This window comes from Castor canadensis, chromosome 5 (assembly GCF_047511655.1).
Source record: "Castor canadensis chromosome 5, mCasCan1.hap1v2, whole genome shotgun sequence".
NCBI classification, from domain to species: Eukaryota; Metazoa; Chordata; class Mammalia; order Rodentia; family Castoridae; genus Castor; species Castor canadensis.
Genome location: NC_133390.1, coordinates 63,844,520 through 63,871,692, shown reverse-complemented (window position 1 = coordinate 63,871,692; position 27,173 = coordinate 63,844,520). Strand labels below are relative to the sequence as shown.

General features: G+C 37.5%; 1 long non-coding RNA gene across 1 annotated transcript; it reads left to right on the top strand.

Moving 5' to 3' along the window:
* LOC141423063 (uncharacterized) lies at nt 1-27,173 on the top strand. The gene is made up of 4 exons (XR_012447720.1): nt 1-89; nt 5,793-5,913; nt 24,405-24,451; nt 27,055-27,173. It is a non-coding gene; the product is annotated as an uncharacterized lncRNA (long non-coding RNA).

Below are 27,173 nucleotides of genomic sequence, written 5' to 3'. Positions count from 1 at the left end.
TACCATGAGATGACCCCTCCATGCTATGCTGCCTCACCTCATCTCAAACCAATAGCACCAAGTGTTGATGGCCTGAAATCTCTGATAATGTGAGCCAAAATTTAATTTTCCTCTTTTTCAAGTTGATTATCTCAGTTTTTTTTGTTTTTTTTTTTTTTTTTGTCATAGTGACAGAAAGCTGGCTAGCATAGCCCAGCCTGCCCTTACTAATCTCCTGCCTTAGGGATTTCAGAATTTTCTAGGCAAGCCCCACAATAACATAAGCTCAACTTTTTAAAGAAGTGCATAAAATCCATTAATGTCCTGGTTCTACTTCTCTGGTTGAATCCTGGTGCTGTTGAAGTCTTCCTCTGTAAGCGCTCACAGGAAAATAAGCTATCAGTCACCTGTTAGAGGTAACACTCACTCCTGTAGTCTCCTGTACATGATCAGACATGTATAAGACACACAGTCAGAAAGAACCACATCCCTGCAACAGGTTTATTCACTAGCCTAGTCGCCAGGGGTCAAGTGAATTTTTTAAAAGTGACAGAGTCAGCAACATGTCATGTTTGAGAAAATCCTTTTCATAATAGAAGGAATTGGATCTTAGGGAATACTGTTTCTCCTCACCCCAAATGCAGGTTGAATAAGGAAAAGTGGTGAGGAGAAGGTGATAGAAGGCCAAGGCCAGTGCAAAAGCCAATGGACACCAGGAAGACAGCACTGAATTGGGAAACCTGAGTTCTTCCTTTGGTGTTTGTTTTTGTTAGGTTCTTTTAATCACAAGAATAAAGGTCTCATTCAGATTATCTGGGAAAAAGAGAAGTTTGTTGTCATAACAAAGAAATTGTCTGGTACTGGAACCAGAACTGGAGAAAGAAGGAATCCTCCATCATACTTGCTGAATTTTTCATGGACCACTCAAATCTCTCTTGCACTGGTCCTCTGCTTGGCCTGTCCTCTTAAATCTTCTCTCCAAACCACATGCTTACTTTTTGGTCTAACAAATCACAGCCACTTGCTGATTTGTTGGACTTAATTTAAATGATTCATAGACTTTCCTTTCATTGCTTCATCGCAGGTGCAATCTCTTTCAGCTTTGCTCTACTGTTAACTCTCCCATTTCCTAACTCAAATTCTCAAGAGAGGAGACAATTTAATTGCCCCAATATTCAGAGAGAATATTGGTGAAGGTCATAACACAGTTATTAGGGACCCATTCCTTTTTTTAAAGGCTGTGGTTGAGGTAAGGAAAGGAAGAAAATTAAAATGAGAAAACCATGGTAAAAACTATTGTTATCTGAGCATTAGCAGCTTAACATCCCCTCCTCTCTTGGTTATAAATATTTTAAGAGATCTTTTCTTATTTCAGGCCCATCATTCTCTATGTTTTGTATCACCTTTTTTTCTACTTACTCTTATGTATTTATGTATTTCCATTCTTCCTTTAGAGATATTCTTGGGACTATCTCTGTGTTAAAAGAAGTTCTCAAACCAGGTATTATGGTACATGCCTATAATCCCTGCTACTCAGAAGGCATAAGTAGGAAGATGGTGGTCCAGGGCCAATCCTAAGGAAAAATATGATACCTTATCTGAAAAATAGTTAAAACAAAAAAGGGCTAGAGGTATGGCTCTACTGGTAGTATGTCTGCCTAGCAAGCAGGAGGCCATGAGTTCAAATCCCAATACTGCCAAAAAATAAAAATAAAAAAGACATTCTTAAAATCATATGTTCATCAAGCATTGTCAGAAAAATTATTTGTACTACATTCCATACATACATATTTTAATTGTTTTAAATATATGCTATAATTAATCATTAATGGTGAAAAGCAGTGTTCCTATGTAAAATGACTGACAATTACACATTTTTCCATGGTAATTTCACCTTCGTTCCTAGATTTATTACCATCTTCATGCCAGTGATTCCCAAATCTGCATGTAATTTACTAATATATACATTAATTTATTAGTATATATTATTAGAGAGAGAGAAATATGTACAAACATAGGATTATTCATTGCAGCTACCATAGTCATTAAGATACAATATGTCGCTCCTGAAGTTCAGAGTCAAGTAGACAAATGACCAGTAAACAGGCAATTACAGTAGAGTATAACAAGCCCCAAAACAGAAGTAAGTACAGAGGGTTGCTACTATCTAAACCTTAAGGGGTTACACAGTAGCTAATTTCTCAGAAGAAATGAGAGCTGGCTGACACCAAATTGGTGAGCAACCATTGGTAAAGTCAGTAGATTTTAGTCATCATTATGTATCAAAAACATGAGGAAAATCTTTCAGACATACAGATGTTAGGACTCCATTCCCAGAGATTCTGATTCCTGATTCTATTATTATGAGACAGGTTTTTAGCATTGTTAATTTTTGAAAGCAAAATAACCTAATGAGTAGGCAGGATTGAGGTAAAGCTGAGAATGGGCAAGGACACCCCTGAGTTATTAGTGTATTCAAAAACATGGTCACAGAGAAGCACTTACCTTAGGAAAAAATGTCTGGAGAGTAAATTCTGAGGTAGATATTTGCTTGCAGATAGTTTATTAGGAAGGGCTTTCCAGAAAACACCTATGAAATAATTAGGGGAAACACAATTAGGTAAAGAAAGAAATTGACAGAAACTGATGGGAGCTCTGGAGGTCAGCTCTATTGGAGGTCTGAAACTGGAATATTCCTTCAGATGCATCCACACCAAGACAAGGAAGCTGGATCTCTGTAGTCAAGTCAGTCCAATAACATTAAGTTATTGGATTGGATGATCCCTGGGAAGGGTATGGAATTGGACAAGTCAGCTCCCTTTATTTATTTTTTTTTTTGACATCAGATCTGTAAGTTTATTTGCTCAATGTACGACAGCTACATAATGAGTCACGTTCATGATATTCCATCACTGAGGAAAACTGCTAAGAATGGTCCGTGTGCGAAATAATTCCTTGGAGAAACACAGAGTTGGAGAAAATAATCACTGATCAGACCTTAAAAATAGTTCACTGCATAACATGACAAAAAGCACAAAGGCTCATTCAGAGAACAGAGTCGGTGTTCTCCTTCACTGCAATAGTTATAATTTCACCATGACAAACACCAGACATTAAGATTAAGCTAACACTGGTGTTTCTTTTGCCCCCCCCTCCCCACCCCTAAAAACAAAATATATAACTGCATGTCATATAGCAACATCCAAACGGATCAATTGTTACATCACTATTTGGTAGAGCAAACTTTACCCCCAAAAGGAAAAAAAAAAAATTAAATTAAAAAACTTTAAAAAATTTGAAGACTTAAGGTTTTTTTTTTTCTTTTTTTGTTTTTTGTCATAGGAGTACATAACGCCTACAGTATAAGTTAATTTCAAGCTACTGCATAGGAAACACAACACTAGCATGCACGGTACGTAGCTAGAGTGATGGAGAAGTACTCAGTTCACAGGACAGACCGCATCATAGGCAAGTGCAGTTCTTTAGAGATGAAGAAAAGAAAAGGAACCATTCAAGCTGCTTAAATACCAAGTCTCCCATCCACTCCCTCTTCAGTTCCAGCCCTCTGTTGTGATTCTACCTTGGAATTGGACAAGTCAGCTCCCTTTAACCAAAGACAATTGCCAGACACTGCATCATCAAAAACTGTCATCAACCGACAAGTTGGTATTGCCACACCTGTCCATTTCTTGACAAAATCAGGAGAGTACTAATAGATGGTCTAGTAGATCACCTGACTACCAAATTTTTTATTCCTGTACTTCACTGCATAATAGCAGCCTAATCTCCAACTCAACAGTGTTGGAAGATGGAATCTAATAGGAGATGTGGGTCATTAGGGCTCCACCTTTGTGAAGGAAATAAATACAAATTGAAAAGGGACTTGAAGCTATGAGTTTCATCTATTTCTCTCTCTCTCTCTCTCTCTCTCTCTCTCTCTCTCTCTCTCTCTCTTTCTCCCTCTTTCTCTCTCTCTCTCATGTTGGTCTCTTGCCTTCTGTTTTCTGCCATGGGATGTTGCTACAAGAAAGTCCTTCATCATCACAAAAAAGGGCGGGTAGAATGGCTCAAAGTGTAGGCCCTGAGTTCAAACTCCAGTACCACCAAAAAAAAAAGAAAGAAAGTCCCTCATAAGATGCCAGTACTTTCATATTGGATTTACAGATTCCAAAAGCATGAGAAATAAATTTCTTTTCCTTATAAATTTCCCAGTCTGTGGTATTTTATCATAGCAACACAAACTAGACTAAGATATTATTCTACCTCCTGATGATCAGGGTCAATTATTCCTGTCAATATTGTGTTTCCTTTCCTTGCTTGCTGGATTCTTGGCTTGAAGAAACTTTAGTTATCATGGATTAACCATAGCTTAACACTTAGTGAAATTCTTGAGATGCTGGTAAAATTACCCCATTTAGGATCCAAGGCCTAGTTTAGAACCCACAGAGCCTAAATATGCAGAGTTGAGACAAACACAGTCATGCAATGAGTCCCTTGGAGTGATGATAAATGGAGCCATCTTGGACCCATCAAAGAACAGAGCCATAAAGTGGTCATCGATCCTGAAACATGGTACCCACCACATAGGATATCCTCTGTAAGCTAGAATCTCAGTTGCTCTTTCTGAAGTCAATTCCATCATCTCTCAGATATGCAACTTCCAACTGCTGCAGAACATAATAAATTCAACGGATGCACGGTTACACATGCACTGTTGCAATATCCATCACCTTTGATCTGAGGCTATGTTATATAACATTTGGTGTGAAGAGATATTCTGTAATATTTCTGTGAGTCTTCTGACAATGGTGCTGGCGTAGATCCTGCAGCAAGGAAAAGTAAATTGATAGCACAATATGCATCTTTCCCAGTCAAGATGAATCACTGCCATTTCTAGAATAGAAAGATTCCAATGTAAGCATCTCGCCACACCAAGTGGCTGTTTGGTGTCCTTGAGGGATGGAATTATATCAGAGACTTAGCAATGATCTTTGTTGCTGGTAAGTTGGCAAATCATTGGCCAAAGTAAGTTGGAGAACAGTAGTTAGGACAGCATTGGTTAGTGAGGACCAAGGCCATTGAGTCACCATAGGCAATGACTTAATTTAATCTATCCATAATGCCAACAGCAGGGTGACCAGTACCAGAATCAGGATAACATCAATTGGCTGAATCATTTTGTCTACTTGGCTGCTTAATACCTCTTCCTTGACGAACATTTTCTAGCAGGAATTACTATAAAGATACAAAGATACTTAAACTTTGGCCTTATTATATGTTCCTATTGAGTCTTACCTCTAGTCATTTTTTTTTCTCTTTTCCAGAAAAAGGAAAAGCAGCTATGACCATAAGACACTACTCACTGGGAATACTGGAGACTAGAGTAGCAGCAGTACTTTCCCAGTTTAGAGCCAACCTATCTATGAACAAGGCTTGTCGTTTTTCTTCTTTGTCAGTTGGTCAAAGGAGAATTCCACAGGGCCATAAGTATGAGCTGAAGGAAAGGCTCTAGTGTAACAGTGGTAGAAGACATAAGAGTCCTGTGTCCACTGCAACTTACTTGTGCTTTCTGGCTGTCTTCATTCTCAAACCCAGATGTAACACCTTCATTTTATGGTGACTTGCTATTGGTTCAGCTCAAACATATGACTTAATGGGTCAGATGGTTTATGATGAGCAACTCTGGCTGCATGGTCAATTGCTACCCTATGTTTTTCTTCTATCAAGTTCCAGTAGCATAACAAGAGTTGTGTTGTGGATTTCCTTAGAGGTAGAAAATATGAGATGTAGTAATCTCTTCTTTTCTTTTGAAGGATTTTCCTGGCATGTCTTGAAGAACTATATTCCTAAAAACAGATGTGACTCCTATATCAAGCAGATAGACTGAGAACTAACTCAGTTTCCTGAGACTGGACAAGGGATTTTGACTTTGAAGTAAGTACCATCAAGATCCTGATTATCCACCTTTCATTGACTTGAATGCATTTATCATATATATCCTACTTGGCTACCTGTTGAAACACTGTGTTCCATTAATAATCTCCATGGACGAGTAGGCCAGGCTTCTCTGACTATTACTCAGATTGACTACTTGTGATAATTGTGACATCTGACATCTGAAAGTTAATTGACATTGCTTGTCCTCTATTATTTTGGTATCCTAATCATTTCCATCAGGGTTTCACTGTCATCTCTAGCCTACTGAGAAAGCCACCACTAAGCTTCTCATTTATGTCGGTCCCCCTCTCACTAGGGCATTCTTTATCATGCTGGTAAATGGGGTGCCCTGTGGACCGTTAAGTTAAACATGATTAACACATGGATTCTCTGCTTTACATGGTATATCCACTGAAACTTTTGATTCCTTCTTTCATCACACACCAAGAAAATTCTGAAACTTTTAGTTAATGAGACCCATAACTTTTTCCAAACTTCTAGGAGCCATTTTGGCAAAATTTTAGCACTTTTCATTGGGTCATTTACAGAGTATTATATGCTGCATTAATACTAAGATTTCCCATATCAATAAATCTCCCCCTTATCCAAGTTTATGCTTTACCTCCCCACAACCCTATATATTCGCTCCTGGTTTTTGCTGGTCCATCTTAACCAGAGCCTGCAGCTTTGGGGTATTATAGCTTCTTTCCTCCCTAAGTAGATAAGCAAAACACTTTCCTAGAAATTATACTGTGACATGACCCTAGTTACTGGTCTGGTGGCCAGAAGAGAGAGTGGAGACAAGAAGGGGGAAAAGTAAAGAGAAGGAGAATGTGTGTTGTATTGCAATATTGTGAGCAAAGGGGGAGAGATAGCTTTATACAGCAGGAAGGAATAGAGCAGAGCACTTTTGTGAGCTCAGAGGAAATTGTGTACTCAAGATTTTCAAGGACATCAACCCAGATGACTACTGAAGTGTCACAGATTAACACCTTTCCAATTAAGGCCAGATCTTGATGAAGTAGATTTGCCATAGTTGATATTTACATCTTCTCTGGGACTTTGCTACACTTAAAATCACATCTAGGTTTGGTCTTTGGCTTTTCTACATCAGGAACTTTGGATCTCAAAATTTGCCTTAAATTTAAGAGTAATCAATATCAATCCTTTCCTTTTCCAGTGCCTTAATAGCAGTACACAGTCAAAGCCTTCTGAACCCATGGTCTTTGTAATTTTGACTTTCCTAGACCCTCTCAGTGCCTGCGAAAGTGCACTTGTCAGTACATTCCCTGTCCCTGTTTCATCCCAGTTTACTACTGATGGAAGATTTAATGGTTGCCATATGACAGCATTCCATGGGGCATTAAAGTTTCACCCACCACCAGTAATAGAGTCCAGATAGCCAGATAGCCAAAGGGTAATATAGTTCCAAAATCTCATTTTGGAGCTGCTTCCTAGGACCGCTCTTAGTAGCAACTATTTTAGGCCAGGATTCTCAGGAAACAGACTTAAGTAGAGAATTGAATGCAGATTTATGGAAAAGATTTCAATTCATATTTATGGCTACAGATTTTCTTCTTTGGAAGACAACATTTGTAGGAGAGTAAAGGAATATGATTAAGCATAGAAAAAGCTGAAAAGCAATGCAATTTGACAGAGGACTCTGCCAATCCTATGGGAGGAGCTGGAGTGGCCTCAGAATTGTCCCATTTTGAGACAAGGGAGCTGGGCCTTTTACCCTTACACTGATCAATCATGGGATACAGACCACTTCTGAGGTAGAAATATAACAGTATATGGTAACACCCTTGGTAGAGGAAATTCCTTTAAATGTTCTCAGCTATGTATGACATACTGACTACTATATGCCAGTAAGCAATCCTGACAGCTGTGGAAATGTATGCCTTGATCTCAAAGGATAGATATAGATGGGGTACCATGAAATCTATTATGCATGTATTTTTGCTGAACTGTAAATAATTCAGTAGTACTCAATTACAGAATATGCAAGGGAGAGAAGGGTATGATAATGCCAGATAGGTAAGCAGTTACCAGATCAGGAAGGACCTTTTCTTACAATGGTAACCTTCAAAGAGTAGCAATATCCAATAAGTATTTTGATATATAAATTTGGAGTTCAAGAGAAACTTTTTAACAAAGAATTTTCTTATGTCTGAGACATATAGCTGAGAGTCATCAGGGAAAGCCAGGTTACTTGAGTTTGAATTACAGCTCCACATATATCAGAGGTGAGAAATTACTTTGAGTTCTCTGAACCTAACTTTTTTCTGCAAAACCTTCCCAGGGTTGTTATGAGTAATGAATGTGAAGGTTCAAGTATAGCATTCAGATAGAATCTGGCATACTGTAAGGAATAAGATTTACCTATTATTTTCATTAGTTTATGAATGGGAATTGATAAGTGAATGAAAGAATAAAGGATAATTTGTTAAGGAAAAAGAGAAAAAATAGTAGTAGAACATTGTCAATGACTTATAAGGTAATGAGGGGTAACTACAGACCAGACCTTTGACTCTTTATCATCTTTTTCCTCAATATTCTCACCTTTGGATGTCTAAGAAGTACTTGAACCTTCTAATCAGAAGTCCAAATTCATGCTGAGCATTGGTAGTACATGTCTGTAACCTCAGCTACTCAGGAGGTAGAGGTAAGGGGCTTATGGTCCCAGGACAGCACAGGCAAACAGCAGGAGACCTAAATGAAAAATAACTAAAACAAAAAGGGTTCAGGGTATAACTCAAGTAGTAGAGCAATTGCCTAGTAAGCATGAGGCCCTGGGTTTAAACCCCAGTACCACCAAGAAGGGAAAAAAAAGAAAACTAAATTCATTACCTTTTCCTAGAAATTTATTGCTCCTTGGTGTTCTACTTAGTGAATGGCACCATTACCTTCCTGCCTACAACCACTAAGTCCAACTGGTATTTTAGTGCTATGTCCTAGGAGCTAAGAATTATCCTTATGTTACTTTTTTCACCTACAAATGATCTCCAATTCAACCACTAAATCATGTTATGTCACCTCCAAACTACCTTACAAATGTTGTAGTTTCTGTGAACTTCAACATTGGTCATTAATCAGTTTCTTTCCCTCCACTTTCATCTTATCCAGCACTGTTAATATCACACTTTTAAAAAAATGTTATCATTTGGATATGAAATGTCCCCAAAGACTCAAGAGTTGAAAGCTTAATCCCCATCTGGGAACATTATTGAAAGGTGATAGTATCCTGAGGACACTAACCTTATCAATAATTAGTTCATTAATGAGTTCATAGCTGAATATGCTATTAGGAGGTGGGACCTGGTGGGAAGAAGTAGGTCATGCCCTTAAAGGGTATTATGGAACTCCAGTCTTTCTCTCTCTCTCTCTCTCTCTCTCTCCTTCCCACCTGTGATGACACATCCTCCCTTCACCATGGCTTAAAAACAATGGTGTGTCTAGTGACATGAACTGCCACCATGAATGAGACAAAATTGGCTCATTTCCTCCTTTAAATTGGCTTTGTCAGGAATTTTGTTACAGTAACAAGATGCTAATACAAATGTACAGATTATAAATAAGCACAGATGTATAAGCATGCCATTTTCATGCTCAGGGTGAAAACCCTGTTGTGGCTTTCTGTTGAGTTCAAGATTCTTTGTATCTTGCAAAACCCTTGATGATCTGTCACACACAGGCTTTCCTCCTGCTGTCCCTTCACATTCACCCAACATTTTTGGCATGTGGAACCACTACAAGTCCCTTAAACTAGTTTTAGGTCCCCAAGCTTGATCTTATCTCTGGAGCTTTGCAGAAGCAATTTCTTAGGTTCACAACACCATTTTTACCCTCTTGTTTTCCCTCAGCAAAATTATATTCATCTTTTCACTATCTAATTCAGCTAACTTCCAGACAAACTTAATTTTCCTCTTCTCTTACTATATACATAATTGCAATTGTCATTTTGCTTATTATTCTCCTCTCTATCAGAAGTGGTTTTTTTATAATTTCTGTATGTTTGTCTCATAACAAAAGGAACACAGATCATTGAACAAAATATAGAACTTCTCCAACAGAGAAGACTGCTAGCCATATGTGACTATTGAGGCCTTAAAATGCAGCTTTCCTAAAATAAATATGTGCTAACTCAAAATGCACATCTTATTTTAAAGACTTAGTATAAAAAAGAAAGTAAATGTCTCTTCCATAAAGTTTATATTGGTTATATGGTGAAGTAATATTTTGGATATATTGGGTTAAATATAATATAAAAATTAATTTCTTCCTTTTACTTTTTAAAGTATAACCATAGAAAAATTTAACTGACTTATATATAGTGCATTATTTTTCTATTGAACAGCACTACTCTAGAAGACAAAAATTTCCAAAGTGAAGAAAACTGAATATAATTTATAATTTCACCACTTGGGAATAAATGTTATTCATATCATGATTTATGTATTTCCAATGGATTTTTGGCTATGATAATACTGTACATATTGTTTTATACTTTTTTTTTTTGGCAGTACTGGGGTTTGAACTCAGGGTGTTCACATTGATCTATGCTACCAGCCCTTTTTTGTGATGGGTTTTTTTGAGATAGGGGCTCTTGAACTATTTGCCCCGGCTGACTTTCAACTGTGATCCTCCTGACTTCTGCCTCCTCCTGAGAAGCTAAAATTACAGACATGAGCCATGGGCACCCACTTGTTTTATACTTTTTAAACCTCATATATAATTTGTGTCTTTTGTATCATTAGAAAAAAATCCCTGTAGCAGTAATGCCATTGATGCTTAGTATTTAACCAATTAGTATAATTTCAAAAAAAATTTTCAAAGTGGCCACATACTGTATACTTATTGCATGAGGCTCCTTTTCTGTCTCCCTAACTAGTCTATGAGCCCCTGATAGATGGGATTCTTCTTGTTTATTTGTGTATCTGAAATAAATACAGTAAATAGATAATCAGTGAAATAATGAATGGATAGACAAATCAACGACTACATATAAGAATATCTTATGACTATAATTACACTATATTATAATTCAGTTATTACAAAAAGAGGCTCCCCAGCTCTGGAGATATGATTATGACTTTTTTTCTTTAAGGAATAATTGTCCTCTTACACACTGTGCAATCATGTGCAAGTGTAGGTATCACAGCTGGGCCAATTGTTGCCTAACAAACAATGGCAACTATTGGAAAAGCACATTGATCGATGCTGAATGCAGTGTATAATATTCTATATTTGAACTTAACAATTGCATGAAATTAGGAGAAAAGCAATTCCAGTGAGAGTTGAGCTCCTAAGGAGATGGAAACTTCAAAAATATGGTCCTTGGCAAATCCCAAGGACAGCAATCAAAAAGATCAGGTTTGGGAGATTAAAAAAGCAAAGTTTAAATAGGAAATTAGGAACCTTCACCTGGAATGTATCAAGGTCAAGTTACCAACGACTAAGCTCTGTGACCCCAGTGCCTGCTCCAGATCAGGGAATTTAGTGGATGCTATGTGAATATCCAATGCTTGAAAGAATAAACAAATACATCACTCAATGAATTCCAGTGTCATGTGACAAAGATCAAGTCTGTGCAGGATCCCAGTGCTTTGCTTAGTGCCTAACAGAAAATACGTGCTTAAAGTAATTAGAGGAATAAATGAATGAATGAATAAATGAAACAAAAGAGAGAGAGAGAAGAAGGAAGAAAATGAAAAAGACAGAGAGAAGAGATTTTAGGTTAAGCTATGATTCCCCCAGGTTAAAGAAGTGATATAAACTAATAACTTAATTAACTGTACTCTGTTTTTACCATGGGATATATCACACTGTGATAAAGTAATTTTTTACTATAAAGAACTCAATGAGTGAAAGTGCCAGGTGGTCTTATCTGAGAAAGATCAGTGGAGTGATACCAAAGAACACTTACACAAGGTCAAATTTGTGCAGTCTGAAAATTAGTCAAGTTGATTCTTATAAAACAGGATTACTATATGGTAGAATTTCCTTTTAAAAGTGACTATTTCTGAGCAGTTTTATGTTTAAAGCAAAACTGAGAGGCAGATACAGAGATATTCCATACAGTCCCTGCTCCCACATATGCATAGCCACCCACATTGCCATCATTAATATTCTTTTATTAGCCTTGGCCTTTTTTATTTGACGTCTGTTAAGTCCACAGTTCCCTAACTATGTGGTAAGGGTCTCTAAGGCACCACAGCAAAAACTCGTTAGCGTTGAGGAACTTGATCCTTTCAGTGATTTAGCTGTGCAAGGCTGTGATGAACAGAAGTGTTCATGTGAAAATCAATGTGGAATAGGACACAAGGGTTGTAATGTCCAGCTTGAATTCCAGGATTGCAAAACTGTAACAATATCCCAGAGGACCATACCTTGGTAATAATTGTGGTTACTTAAGGATGAAATTTTTAAAAAGTCTTCTTTCTTTCTTTCTAGTTATGCACTTTGCTTTTTAAAACAGCCACTAAGCTTTTAGGACATTAATACATTTTAAGCTGTTTAAACCTAACTACTTAATAAACAGAAGTATTTGGTATTTCTTTTGACCAAGACCATGAAAAATATACTGAAATACAAGAGAATTTGGGAAATCTTGGTTAAACTCTCTCTGGTACTATATTTAAAGCAAATCTCCTCAATAAATAAGAATGTGGAAACAATTTGAAAGGATTTTAATGGAGAAATGCCTTATTATTAAGGTATTTAGTAAAAAGTAGAAAAAAGTGGAATTGCATCCTTTCACATCCAAATCCTCTAGCTGGAATTAATCAGTTCCCCTCTTTGCATCCATATTCCCCTTTCCTATAATTTTCCAGACTGTATTTGAACTATTATGGTACCTATATTATTACTATTGTGGGTGGAATCATGTTTTATTTACTTGGCACCCAGTACTTAATCAATGCTCAGAGAATAGGAAAAAGCCAAGGGATAACATAGCAATGGTGTCTGACCTGTAAGAGAGACATTTATGCCAGAAATTGTGAGCAGCCATTCTTCATTTATTATGAAGATAGACCAAGAAAACATAAATGTAAGGGGTTGGCTGAAGGATTTGGTTGAGATAAAATAATTTCATTTTGGCTAGAATGGTTTACTATGGAAGATAAAAGTGTTCAGAAATAGCAAGGATTTTCAGCTGTGTTTGATAGCTTTGGTAGGGCACCACTCCTGCTAGTGATGAAAAGACCAGGTGCAACATCTGCGCTCTGAAAATCCTAAACCTTTACATGGTATACTAAACAATTCCAACATTGTTCTCAGGTCAACCAAAGGATTAGTCCAGAATTGGCAAAACTAATATCCTCATTTATCCTTTACACACATCCTTGAAATAAGTGTGTTTGTGTTGGGGAAGGTGGGGTCATTATGCTACTGTTTGTCTTTCATGACGAGAAAATTGAAGGCTAAACTACAAAGATCCTTGGCTGAAGACCCACAGCAGGTTTAGCCAGGACATTCAAGTCAGACACTTAAATTCTTTATGCCACCGAGCTCTGTAACCACCAAACTCATTACCTCCTGGGAAAGGAAAAAGACACTGATGTATAAGGATAATCCTGTAACAGACAAAAGGAACTTCAGGGTCATCTTTCTGAGATCATTGCTTAGGGACAAGGCCCCAGGTGTTGAGAAGAGTTGACATTACAAGGTTTATGGAGAAGAATATGACAAGCAGTCTCCAGTGACAGAGTGATGAGGTGGTTGGAGGACTGCACCTGGGCTCTGAGGTCAGCCTCAGGGTGAAGGAGGCAGTGTGTTTGATTCTATGGTAGGGGTGCAGCTTTTTCAGCCACTTTTCCAAGGGAGCTAATGAGCTTCCAGTCTCAGGCAGGGTCTGATCAGTCCCTTTCATTTCCTGCCTTCTTTTAGTCCATTTTATGTAAATAGTATTTCAGGAAGGGAGGGTGGGGAAGCAGTTCTGGAAATCCCACCTTTGTTATTTATGTTCAAAATGAAACTACAGATAATAACACAGATGAGAAAGAGTGAATATTTACCTAGTGTTGTGGGGAGATGGATAGATGCTGCAGAAAGACATGGGTAGGCCAGAGGAAGAAGGGAAGGGGGAAAGGTTTGACTGGCAGTGACTATCAATCAGAAAGACGTATGTGTTTGCTAAGAAGGGGGAAAGGATGCAAGGTGAAAGCAAAGCTTGCTAGATATAAACATTAGCTACAGGCTGAAACCATAGAGCAGTGAAAATAGCCCTTAATAAAAAAGAAAAAAATTGTCACCAAACTCCCTTTTATTCCCATCAGAGTTTTTAATTCTCCTAATTTTTTATTTGTAATAGAGAAGGAGAAATTGCTCGATAAATTTAGGCTCCTCCACCTCAAGAGCCAGGAATAAAATATTTAGGAGCACATTATTGATAAGCGTTCTCTGGAGAGGTTATTGGATATTCAGATTTGTGTGCCCATCTATAAATATTCACGTATTCTAATCCAATAGATCTGGAGAGGGATCCAAGACTATGCATTTTCAGCTAATTCCTTATGAGATGCCAATGTGAGTGGTCCAAAGACTGTACTTTGAGAAATACCATTCTGTATGGTCAGTACTCCTCTAAACTTTAACCTAGTGCTCAGAGGCATCTTGGATGATTAAATGGATGTTTACTTGTCAGATCCAACTAAGAAATCAGGATAATGACACTATATTGGTATAAACTCTTCTTTTCCCTCAAGTTTCTTCTAACTAGGACTCTTTGAAGGACAGCAAAGAAGTCATAAAAATGCCACACATTTTGGAGCTACCTACACAATTTACTGGCTGTTGACTTAAGTATAAATGTTAATTAGAAGTAATATATTAGGCATAACTACAATATACTGCTTGAGAATTCTTGAATAGTTTGAAGAGAGGTGGATGAAGCAGTTCCTCTCAAGGCCCTGCGTGGAATTGCTTTTAATCTTCTGATCTTTCTTTATTTCTGATCCTGCCTCTGACCTTGTTAGTGAAAGTCTGAGGCAATATGTTGCAGGGAGTAGAGGATGAGGAGCTGGACTGACGTGGTATTGAATCCTTTCATGAAGCTCTGAGAAAGTCACTTAACATCCTTGAAGCACAGTTTGTCTTAAGATAGTGACATTTCTGTATGAATGATCTAAAAACAATAAATATGAAGTACTTAGCCCAGTATTCAATAAATAATTGTTATTATTCTGTCACAGTAGCAAAGCTGAGAAATTTCTGTAGGGAGTTTATAGCCTGTCTTTGATGTAAATACTATCTGCCTCAATTACACAAAGTGAATTAATTCTTTCTATTGCACTTGCTATTTCTATTTCTGCTCCTCATGCCTACTGCACAAATCTAAGCAATATGGGGACTTCAAGACATCATACACACACACACACACACACACACACACACACACACACACACCCCTCATTCTAGCCAATGGATATCTACTCCATACGGTTATGAAAGGTTTTAAGCAGAAAAGAATATCTTATGAGCCAACTGCTTCCTGGAAGATGTATGCTTGTTACTGTAAAGCCTTTCTTTTACTGATTGGCTGTGTCTACTGATCTCTCTACTGCAAGGGCATGTCTGTGTTAGGGATTAAATTTAGCCTAACAAAAGATTATCTATTCAAAGTTTTAATAACTATGTAAAATTATATTTATTTTTCCAATAATTAGATGTATTTATATTCATCTTTAGCAAAACTCTATTGAACATCCATTAAGAATAAAGAGGTTGATTATATCTGCTGATAAAGACATGAAGGGTGCTACCATAAGTGAGTGAACCAAAGTTTGAGGGCTAGGAGAGATGAACTGAGGGCTGACTGAAAAAATGGAAGGGCTGAATGAAAAAATGTTGGCCCTTATGTGGATTATTGCAAAAACTGCTGGGTATTGAGGGGGTGGGGGGGAAAGGGAGGGAGCGGAGTGGGTGGTAAGGGAGGGGGTGGGGACAGGGAGGAGAAATGACCCAAGCCTTGTATGCACATATGAATAATAAAATTAAAAAAAAAAAAACCCAGTCCCACCCACCCAAACAACAACAACAAAAAGATTCTACCAAAAAATAAAAATAAAACAAAAAGAACCTCTTAGATTCGATAAACACTTTCAACAAAGTAGCAGGCTACAAATCAACATACAAAAATCAGTAGCTTTTCAATATACCAATAACAAGCCGAGAAAGAGATCAGGAAAACAATCCCATTCATAATAGTCTCATAAAAAAACCTAGGAATAAACTTAAAAGATAAAAGACCTCTACAATGAAAAGTATAAAAAATTAAAGAAATTGAAGGAGACACTAAGAGATGGAAAGACATCCCATGTTCATGTATAGGCAGAATTAATATTGCGAAATGGCTATACTGCCAAAAGCAATCTATGATTCAATGCAATACCCATTAAAATCCTAATGTAATTCTTCATAGAAATTCATAATGGGAGCATAAAAGATCCTGAATAACCAAAGCAATCCTGAGCAAAAAGAACAATGCTATAACAATACTTGACTTCAAATTATACTACAGAGCCATAGTAAGAAAAACAGGATGGTACTGGCATGAAAACAGATGCATAGAGCAATGAAATAAAATACCTTGGCATCAACCCACCCAGCTAGAGCCATGTGATTTTTGACAACAGAGCCAAAAGTATACATTGAAGGAAAGACAGTTTCTTCAATGTATGGTAGTGGGAAAACTGGATATCCACATGTAAGGAACTGAAACTAGACCCCCATCTCTTCCCCTGTGCAGAAATCAAGTCAAACTGGATCAAATACCTTAACGTAAGACTTGAAACTCTACAGGAAACTGCTACAGGAAAAACACTTGACAATACAAGCATAAGCAACTAGTTTCTTGACAGGACTCCAGTAGCTCAAGAAATAAGAGCAAAAATTGACAAATGGAAGTGCATCAAATTAAAAAGCTTCTGCGCAGCAAAGGAAACAATTGCCAAGAATCAGAAGACAGCCTACAGAATGGAAGAAAGTCTTTGCCAGCAACTCATTGGATAAGAAATTAGTGTCCAGAATATGGAAAGACCTTTAAAAAAATAAATACCAAAAAGACCAAATAATTCAATTAATAAATGCACAAATGAATTGAACAGACAGTTCTCAAAAGAAGTACAAGTGCTGGTGGGATGGTTCAAGCGGTAGAGTGCCTGCCTAGCAAGCACGAAGCCCTGAGTTGAAACCCAGGTACCACACAAAGAAAAAGTACAAATGGCTAATAATTACATGAAGAAATGTCTAACATTCTTAGTCATAAAGAAATGTAAATCAAAATGACGTTGAGATTCCATTTCACTCCAGTCATGGCAATCATCAAGAAAACAAACAAGAGCCAGGCACTAGTGGCTCACCCCTGTAATCCTAGCTATGTGGGAGGCAGAAATCAGGAGGATATCAGTTTGAGACCAGCCCAGGCAAATAGTCTGAGAGGGCCTATCTCAAAAATACCCAACACAGAAAAGGGCTGTCGAAGTGGCTCAAGTGGTAGAGCACTAGTAAGTGTGAGGCACTAAATTCAATCTCCAGTACCATAGGAGAAAAACAACAACAAAAACACCCTGCTGAGGATGCAAGGGAACAGGGATCCTATACGTTGTGGTGGGAATGTAAATTAGCACAGCCGCTATGGAAATCAGGTTCCTCTGCATAGCCAAAGGAACACAAGTCAGTGTACAACAGAGACACCTGCCTACCCTTGTGTATTGCAGCACTACTCACAACAGCCAAGAGATGGAAACAGACTAAGTGCCCATCAGCTCATGAATGGGTAAAGAAAATGGGTGTATATACCTGACGGATCAATGCTCAGCCATAAAGAAGAATGAGACCGTCATTTGCAGGAAAATGGCTGGAACTGGAGATCGTCATGTTTACCAAAATAAGCCAGGCTCAGAAAAGACAAATATTGCATGTTTTCTCTCCTATGCAGAATCTAGACTTAAAAAATAAAATGGGGTTTGGTAGAGTGCCTGCCTGGCAAGCACAAGGCTCTGAGTTCAAACTCCAGTACTGCCAAAATAATAATAATAATAATAGTAATATGGGGAAAAAATGAATGTAAAAGGGGAACTGTTTGGGGGGAGCCAGCAGGAAGGGGAAGGGTGAAAGGAGAGGGTTATAAGGGGGGTAAATATGATCAAAGTACATTATAAACATGTATGGAAGCATCAAAATAAATCCCATTGTATAATTACTACATGCTAATAAAATATTTTTCAAATGTCAAAAAAAAAAGATTATCTATTCAAAGTTTTAATAACTATGTAAAATTATATTTATTTTTCCAATAATTAGATGTATTTATATTCATCTTTAGCAAAACTCTATTGAGCATCCATTAAGAATAAAGAGGTTATATCTGCTGATAAAGGCATGAAGGGTGCTACCATAAGTGAGTGAACCAAAGTTTGAGGGCTAGGAGAGATGAACTGAGGGCTGACTGAAAAAATGGAAGGGCTGAATGAAAAAATGTTGGCCCTTATGTGGATTATTGCAAAAACTGCCCAACTGGTTTCCTAGCTTTGTCCTTATTCCCTATAGTCCATTTTCTAGTTCTCTTTTAAAATGTAAACTAGATTATGTTACCTTGCTGAAAGTGCCCTGCCATCTTATTCAGAGCAATATCCAAAGTCCTTATTGAGACCTACCTAAAAGTTTTCCTTGCTTTACAGACCTATCTTACTGGTCTCTCTTTCACTGACTATGCTCCCCTCTTTACTATTCCTCAAACACAGTGCTATGGTTTGAATGAATGTGTCTCTCCAAAATTCATATGTGGGAACATAAATCCCAATGTGATAGCATTAAGATATAGGGCCTTTGGGGAGTGATTAAGTCTTGAGGGTTGAGCCTCACAAATGGGATTAATAACTTTATAAAAGGGCTGGAGGAAACTAACAAAGCCCTTTTGTCCTTCTGTACCTCCCACCATTTTGAATACAACATTTGTCTCCTCTGAAGGACATAGCAAGATGCAGCACAAATCAGGCCCTCATCAGACAATGCAGCTACCATTGTCTTGATCTTGGACTTCCAGGCTCAAGAACTGTGAGAAATAAATTTCTATTTTTTTCAGTCTATGGTATTTGTTATAATGGCACAGACTGACTAAGACACACAGTAATAATGCCCCTACTTTAGGGTCTTAGCTATTGCTGCTGTCTCTGCCTAGAATGTTCTGTGGATATCCACATGGCTTGTTCCATCATTTCTTCTACATTTGTACTTAAAAAAAAAAATCGCTTTTCAAAATGCCATACACACACCCAAACACTCGATAGCTCCTTACCCTCATTTTTTCCCACAGTATATATCTCATGGAACATGAAATCTAATGAAGGATGACATTTAATAAAATAAAGAAATAAGTAAACAATTAAATATTATATAAGGTGTAATAAGGAACTCTATCAATCTTGCTCATTTCCAGTGTGTTAGGAGCATGACTTAACCATAGTGGATACTCAATGCATGTTTTTAAATAAAGAAACAAATGACAACTTCCCTCAACTGCATCCTATTATCCCTTTCCCTATAGCATAGCTGAGACTAGGCTATAATTTTTAACAGGACTTAACTGATGGCGTAGAGATAATGGAGAGACTGTGCACTTGCTATAGAAGTGGTTTGTCTTAGAGTCACAGATTCAGATTTGATCTCAGGATACCTCTGCTCAAGTCCTGGTTAATCTCTATGTGGCTTGGCTCAGTTGACTAACTCCCAGATGTTTTCATTTGTCAAGCTGTGGTCAATTGACTCCTTAGAAATACGAGAAAATTTGTTCATCTCCCAATTCTAAGGTCTTCTTTCCAAATTCTCATTCTAGCTTTTCCACAGGATGATTGAAAAAGTGCATGCCCATTTATTTCAGGGGAAAATCCTTTTAATTTTAGGGATGGAATTTAACTCCATATTCCCCATAAGAAAAAAAAAACTCCATAATTCAATACAGCATTTCTTCAATAAAACATTTAACCTTAAACAAAACCATTGCCAGGGCACCATTAATGTAGTACAGGTTTGTGTGCCAAACACAGTCTGTATTTTTTACAGTGTTTCCTTTAGGGGATGTGATGAGTATTCAGGTCATAAATTCCTGTAGTGCTCCTTTTCTTCCAAGAAATTGTTGAAGGGATAACACATGTGATTCCATGAGAAAATATAATAATGGATAGGCATAGGGAAGTGTAAATATGGATTTAGAAAACACTAAGCATTTCTCTTAGGAAAACCATCCAGAGGAGTGAGTTCCCTAAAATATGCCCTTGGTTTGCTATTCTACAGGAGTTTTACCATCTGAAGCTTCTGTATTCAGTCTTCTTTTGCTCATATTCACATAAATGAAAAAGCATGCTAAATGGCTCTTCCCAGAGTAAAGCGTAGTCTGCCTCAAAGACAGTTCTCATTTCTATCTAGGAAGGCAGAAACTACTGATAACTTTTTACATAAGAGGTTTATTTTTTACCCTCAAAAGTACTAAAACTTATTCTATACTGTTACAATAATATGAAGGTCTAGCCCCAAGATAGGTTTCCTTATTTCTAAAACCCTGAAGCTGTCACATCTCTCCACAAAGAAAACAGTATTTTTATTTGACAATAATGGGAAATGGTTGGATTAAATAGTGATTGCTTTAGCAGGGATTGCTTGTTTTTGTCATCTTTGCTGTTTTGTTTCTACTAAAATAATAAGATTAGGATAAGTTAATATTTTTGATTTACAATTACCCAGAAAACTTACTATTAATTCTTATTTTTTTGGTCACTAGAACTTATATTGCATGAGCAGCTGGAGTTGCAAATGTTAGGCAGTAACAGACCAAAATATAAATATCTACAGGAACATATCATTGAGACTCAGACCTAAGAGCCTTAAAGTTGTTCTCAGAGAGTCTCTATTTTTGTGCAGCCCAGATTCAAATCTGGGCTCTTCAAATCTTGACCAGGCATTAGAAAGCTCATGCTAAATCATTCCATTTCACATTCAGAACTGCTCAAGGTATCTCTCATCTTTGGAGTAGGGAAACCTCTTGAGTCCCAATCCTCTTTCAAATACTATGTCATTTTTTCTTTCTTCTATAGCAAAATTTCTTGAATGAATTACCTTTGATTGTTCTCTCTCTTTATTGTTACCTTTTTAGTCTTCAATTCAGTCCAGACTATTTCTTTAGAACTCCTGTTATTAAAGTCACCAGTGTAGTCAAATCCAGTGGCTGCAGCTCTCAACACATCTATCTTGACCTCTCAGCCACATTCAGTACTGATTCAGTTTACTGTCCCCTTCTCTGATTGATACCAGGCTGCCTTTCTACTCCCCCCTCCAACATGGATTTCTTTTTTTGAGTTTCTTGGGTTTTCTTTTTTTTTTTTTTATTCATATGTGCATACAAGGCTTGGTTCATTTCCCCCCCTGCCCCCACCCACTCCCTTACCACCCACTCCGCCCCCTCCCTCTCCCCCCCCACCCCCTCAATACCCAGCAGAAACTATTTTGCCCTTATTTCTAATTTTGTTGTAGAGAGAGTATAAGCAATAATAGGAAGGAACAAGGGTTTTTGCTGGTTGAGATAAGGATAGCTATACAGGGCATTGACTCACACTGATTTCCTGTGCGTGGGTGTTACCTTCTAGGTTAATTCTTTTTGATCTAACCTTTTCTCTAGTTCCTGGTCCCCTTTTCCTATTGGCCTCAGTTGCTTTTAAGGTATCTGCTTTAGTTTCTCCGTGTTAAGAGCAACAAATGCTAGCTAATTTTTTAGGTGTCTTACCTATCCTCACCCCTCCCTTGTGTGCTCTCGCTTTTATCATGTGCTCATAGTCCAATCCCCTTGTTGTGTTTGCCCTTGATCTAATGTCCACATATGAGGGAGAACATACAATTTTTGGTCTTTTGGGCCAGGCTAACCTCACTCAGAATGATGGTCTCCAATTCCATCCATTTACCAGCGAATGATAACATTTCGTTCTTCTTCATGGCTGCATAAAATTCCATTGTGTATAGATACATTTTCTTAATCCAACATGGATTTCTTTATCAGATTCCTATATTTTGCATCTGCTATTCTACTTGGGTTCCTCTAAATGAGAGGCTTCTTTAATTTGCTGTTTGTCTATCTACATTTTCCCCACATGAGCTCATCTAGCCCTATAATTACAGATTATTATACCTAAAATTTATGCTACCACATCTAACTCCTTCCCTGTGTAACAACTTAATGTATTCAACTTCCTACTTAAATATAATATATCTAAGTGGGACTCTTAATCCCCGCACATATTATATTCCTGTGTCCTCTCTCCATATGACACTCCCATTCCCTCAGAAGGTCAAGTCCAAAAACAGTTGAAATCCTTGCTTCTTCTTTCTTTTATCATTGCCCATATCCAGTCTATCCAACTCTGCTGCCTCTCCCTAAATCAAACTACCAGCACTTGTCAACTATGTTACTTCAATAATCTCTCGTCATATCATTTTGCTTGCATTCTTGCTTCCACTATAATCTGTTTTCCAGCAGCTTAGTGACTTTTTAAATCAGTAGTGGTTTCTTGCTTTGTACTATATTTCAAGTGCCTCTTCATAGTCTTCAACATCTTGAGTAATTCTGTTCTTTCCATAGCCCCTGTTCTTCCTTTGCTTCAATTATACTGATGTTTTTATTTTTTTCCCCAAAATGTTAAACTTTTCCTATCTTAGGGTTTTCAGTCTTTGTTTATTCTATTTAGAACAAACTCAACGTTTCTCTTTACATCACTGGTTTCTTCTCATCATTTAGATCTTGGTTCAGTTTTCATTCCAAGATGCTTGCCTGGCCACCCCAGCTAAGATGGACCTTTGACATCCCAGACACCCTGGTATATAATCCTGCTTTGTATTTTGTGTAGCATTTATCATGACATGGAATGTTATTCACTTGTTTATGCTCTATCTACTTTTCAACTTCCTACTTTATACTTGTAGGCAGCTTCCTAGTGTCCATGAAAGTAGTAACCAGTACTGAAGTAAGTGCCTGATAGATAGTAGAGGCATAAAAATATTAGGCTACAAATTTTATGATGAGTATCTGAAGCACATGGTAGAGTCAAAGCCACAGAAGGTTAGCAATGAATGATCCCTCTAGAGTTTCCTTCATTTAACCTGTAGTGTGGTCCTAGTCAAACCCTACTGAAATGCAAACACATTTAAATGATTATAAGTTGGGTGCAGACAGCTTCTTGTTATCTGTTTCTTGATTTACATTAATGGAAGAGATTTTTAGAAGAAAACTTATTAGAAAATCCAAAGAATTCAAGATCTGATATAGAAAGGAGAGTAATGATTAATAGAAGGAAGACTCTGAGTGTCTCTCAAGCAAATCCCAAGCAGTAGGAACAAGTTACACAGAATGAAGCTACTGGAAGAAGTAAACATAGATGGGTATTTGTTTATCAGAAACATGGTAATGCAGAAATATACAAGCAACACCCAAATATAAAAGTGAGACACTGTACTGGAAAAGGATCATCTCAGAATCTCTGTGCACCTATGGCTTCAGTATAGTGTGGGGTTCAGGTGATGGAGGTCACTGTGGCATTTTAAGGGTTTGTAGCTTTGAGAGATAGTGTTTTGAGCAGAAAGAGTTCTCACTGCTTGGACCTGCTTCTTTAGGATTAACCCTTACCTCAGGCCACCATGCTCACAAGTGGCTATAGAAAAACCAGATACTCTCTCATTCACATCCAATGGGAAGAAAGTGAGAAAAGTTCTCACTCTAGCTCATCAGTCATAGACCTATTTTTTAATCAATCACAATGGTGAGGGGAGATGCTCTGATGATGAGCTGAATCCTGGTGTTTCCCACTCAGAAAGCTCAGAAAGTCAGGGCTAGGCATGTATTAAATTAAAATTGGAAACAGTGAGGTGAGATTTCCTAGAAAGTTGGAATGATTTTTTTTATTCATTCATCAGCACTTACTGAGCATCACCATATTCCTAGTGCTTTTCTTGGTGCTGGAGATACCATGGTGAACAACACACAAAATCTCTCAAGTTGTGGGAAAATGCCCAAGATTTCAAAGCCACATAAGTGCTTTATGGTTCTATCTGGGATAACATACCTGCTTTCTGGAAATAGAGGATATGCCCAGGTTGACTCTTTTCCACCCCCAGGAAGAGAGGCACCATTCTGCAAAGCTGCTGGTTCTTCTTATTTGTTAATCTTACATGATATAGCTCTCCTGCCACAAAGAATTACTATCACCCAGAGCAATCACAACCTTTCCCTTAAACTCAGAGGATGTCAGCTGCTTAAACTGTTTGTCCTCACCCGATATCCAAGCATATGCACAGGCTGAAAAGAGACTGTGAGGTCAGAAGCATGGATGACAGGGTCATAGCTTCTCCTACACACCAGAGAAATTTATTCTTTGCCCTCCTGGGAGAGAACCATCCACTGAATTTTAATATACTGCTTCTCACTGAAGATATTTCCATTTCAGGGTACAGTGGAAAAAATGAGGCAACAGAAGAAAGAACACTGATGAAGGTTGGTGGTTGATTAATAGCTAATAAACATTTTCATTCTGAGGCAATATGAAAACACCCATATTAAAGATAAGTTGCATGTTTGAGAAAATTTAAAATCAAAATGATGTATGAATAACTGATTTTAGTAAGCCAGAAATTAGCATTGTACTTTTACCCCTACCCTGTGCCCTCTAATTTTGATGGTAACTCCATAACCACTTTCATTTCAATAAGTCTTCCCTTCAAATACTACCCAATACTTTATCTTCCTTTTTATTCTCATTCCCCCCTTCTTATTTTCCTCCTCTTTAATTCTCTCAAATCCCTCTTGCTCTCTTTTTCTCCCTCTCTTTTCCCTCCTTTTGGCTTTAGGCTGTATCTTAGCAACAGCTATTTCAATTGAAAGATGATGGGAAGGGCTACCAGTGTTGCCAAGGTTACCAGTATTTTTTGCTGCCACTGGAGGAAGTAACCTGTGAGTTGAGCTACAACAGATTCCTTCTTGGGCTACTCTGCTTTTCTTCACCATCCAAACAAGGTTTTACCAAAAGTCTCATAGTCTCATAAGATGCTATCATTTAGTGAGAAACTACTTTATCACCCAGATGTTCATAGAAAAATTGAGGAAAACACAAAATGATAATAAGTAGGTTTTTATATTATTTCAAAGGGCTATGAATATATTCCTTTTTGTATACTGTAGATTTTAAATAACAATAGATGACAGTAATGTAGTTGGCCAACAGAACCCACACTGTCATACTGATCTGCCTTTTAAAAATATAAGCGTAGTAATTTGTGCCTCTCTCATTTAGTTTCTATACTCAACTTAAAATATAAAAATATTTTTTAATTTCTCCATGTTATCCTTACTATAATAAAAAAATAGAAATTAATTCAGCAAGATCTTTTCTGTTTATCTTAAATAGATAGTCATTAGTGTCTTAAAATTAGTTCAAAAACCAGCCGACATCAGGTATAGAGCAATAATGTGGGATGCAGAGGACCTAACACCAGCCTTCATGTGTGGCCCCAGTTCCAAACTCATTTCTTAGGCCAATCAGTTTTAAAAACTTATAATTTTCCTAATGTCCTAGCACCTTACTTTGGCATACCACCTGACAAAACCCTTATTCTTCCTTACTTCATTCCCCTAATGGCTCTGTAAGCATGTACTTTCCACATTGTATACATGATCAAACTGAAAACAGGGACTTTGGATTACAAGTGACAGAAGGCTAGGGTCAGACTTTTTGACTTAGATTCATTACTAGCTCATTGCACAGCAACTTCCTTCTACCAGGTGCTGATGCAGTGGTACCCACACATGGCTTCTTTTCTTTCCTTGCTTCCCTTACTTCCTTGAGAATTTCTCTTGGGAGCACTTCCTGAATTAAGCCACCCTCATATAAATCCTTCTCTCACAATTTACTTTTGCTCCTAAGAAAGGCAACAGCTCCTATTGGGGTTCTCTTTATCCCTAGCTCCAGGTTCCACTATTTCCTCCCTTTAACTCTTCATGCCTGTAATTGTTCCCAATTGCTTTATTAGGTCTTTTAGCCCTGGTCATACTTACTCTATAACTAGTCCTTCGATTAAAGTCTCATGAGATGCCTTAACTGGTTTTCTCTTTCATGTAGATACAATGTGGATACCATGATTGATACTGATTTACCCTTTCTTCCCCTCTATATATTCTCTGTACAGTGGCTAGAGAGATAGTTCAAAAATACTGATTAGATCAAATCACTCCTTACTTAAAAATATCAGTGAATCACCCACCATGTATAGACAAGGTCCACATTCTCTGCCATGACACAGGATACTTTTCCTCCTCCAACTGGTATTTCTAGCCACAACACTGATCATTTCCTAATACTCCACTACTGTAGTAACACCAGGTTACATGTAACTTCCATCTCAGACCAGACTGCTTTTCACCTCTGTGCTTTTAACTCAACTAATGCTGCTCCTCAACTGTGACATCCCCTCTGCTCCTCCCACCACTAACTCACCTTCCAGCTCCAGTGTCACCTCACTAGAGGAAGGACAGGAGTTACCTATTTTAATTGTTCTGCTCTCAGTTTCAGCCTCACACAGAACCTAAAAGGTTTTGAATGGCCTTTTCAAAGAGTGAAAATATCTGCTACTATCCTAAAGCACTTTGACAAATCCTTAATTATTACTAGAGATATCTTCGAAAAGTGAGCCAATGATGTTAATAATTGCCATTCATTTGTGCCAACATACTTAGCACTTAATATATGATACTTCTTAATCTTCACAATAAAAACAAAGTATTACACTTTTTAAATAATAAGAAAAATAAGACTCAGTAAAATAAAAATGTCCCAAAGACCCACAGGAAATAAGGATGGATTTGGGATTTGAATCCTTCCGTATCTTTCTTCATTCTGAGGACTGTGCTCTCTACTTTATAGAGAAGCAGCTATACCATGATATAAAGTAGACTAGTACTTCTCACCTTATGAAGGCAAGAATACTTACTCAACTTTAATTCCTAGCTTGTCAACATGAAGAATGGGATACACATTGGTTTCACATTACATTCACAAAAGTTCCATTGCATGGTCAATATTTTATATGTGTATTTATTTCCAGCTTTTTATAGAAAAAGGCCTTTGGTTTGGTGGTACCACATCTGAAGAGATGACAGAACTAGAGACAGCCAGATATTTACCCAGGGAAAATACCTTAAAATATGCTACATACAATAAAAT